Source organism: Psammomys obesus, unplaced genomic scaffold, assembly GCF_907164565.1.
Source record: "Psammomys obesus unplaced genomic scaffold, mPsaObe1.curated_primary_1811, whole genome shotgun sequence".
Classification (NCBI taxonomy): domain Eukaryota; kingdom Metazoa; phylum Chordata; class Mammalia; order Rodentia; family Muridae; genus Psammomys; species Psammomys obesus.
The window spans coordinates 2,263,338-2,264,527 of NW_026591497.1; the positions used below are offsets into that span (position 1 = coordinate 2,263,338).

General features: G+C 46.1%; 1 pseudogene; it reads left to right on the plus strand.

The window, feature by feature from the left end:
• The first annotated feature begins 344 nt into the window (after positions 1-344).
• LOC129679263 (H/ACA ribonucleoprotein complex subunit 3-like) lies at positions 345-696 on the plus strand (annotated as a pseudogene).
• Positions 697-1,190: the final 494 nt, after the last annotated feature.

Sequence of the window (1,190 nt, forward strand, 5' to 3'; positions counted from 1 at the left end):
GTGAGTTCAAGGACAGCCAGAGCTCCACAGTGAAGCCCTGTCTGGAAGCAACAACAACATTAAAGTCTAAGTTGCTCCTGGGAAGGGAATCCCTTATCCCCTCTTTGTTGTTTACGTCTTTGATTTTTGAGCAATTGGACTTGTTCAATTATGATTTGTCCTTGGGGGTTATAGGAATGTCATGAGAGACATGAATTTTTCAAACTTGACAAAAGGAGTTAAAAACTTAGATGCATCAGCAGGACTGGCTTTTCAAGGTGATTTTAGAAGGGCCAGCAGTTAGTCCTTAGAGGAGGGTCTGGCAAAGATCCAAAACCCCAGACAGCCGTCTGATGACAGTGAGCATGCGTAGGATGTGCTGCGTGAGAAACGCCGCGTCTGCATCAGCCAAAAGTGAGACTGTCAGCACTAGCACACTTCTTACCCAGAGTGCAGTTAAGAAATTCCAGGAGGCGGCGCACTCCGGGGAAGCTGGCTGGCTGTGTACCGGTTGCCGTCTGTCTGCTGCCGTGCAGTCGGGTTTCTCCAGTATTACCTCAACGAGCAGGGCGATTGCGTCCATACGCTCAAGAGATCTGACCCTATGGGACAACAGACTTGCTCTGCTCAACCTGCTTGGTTCTCCCCAGACACGGAATCACCATCAAGAGACGCTTTAAAGTGCTTATGACCCAGCAACCGTGACCTGTCCTCTGAGGGTTCGTTAACCTCTTGTGTTGCTCGTGGGCCCCCCCCCCCCCCCCCCCCTGCGGCTGATTATCAGCAACCAAATGTCTCAATTCTGAGCTTGAAGCCTTCCCCTGCTGTTTGGGAATGCTATCTTATCTTACTACGTGATTGATTTGATAGTGATGGCCATCACCCATAAAAGGAACAGTCTTAACTTTTTTTTTCTTCTTCATGTTTTGACTTACTGCCCAGTTATTAAAGATATAGTAACTTAAAAGTTAAAAAAAAAAAAAAAAAGGAAATTTCAGCACTCAGGAGGCAGAGGCAGGCAGATCTCTGTGAGTTTGAGGCCAGCCTGGTCTACAGAGTGAGTTCCAGGAAAGAAGAAAGAAAAAGAAACGGAGAGAAATAAAGAAAATAGTTTGTCCTTACTAGAGAAAGAGAATAGGCAAGAAAACCATTTAAAAAATAGCCGGCTTTGTCATAGGTGTTATTGAGACTGATGACCTCACTGATGTCCA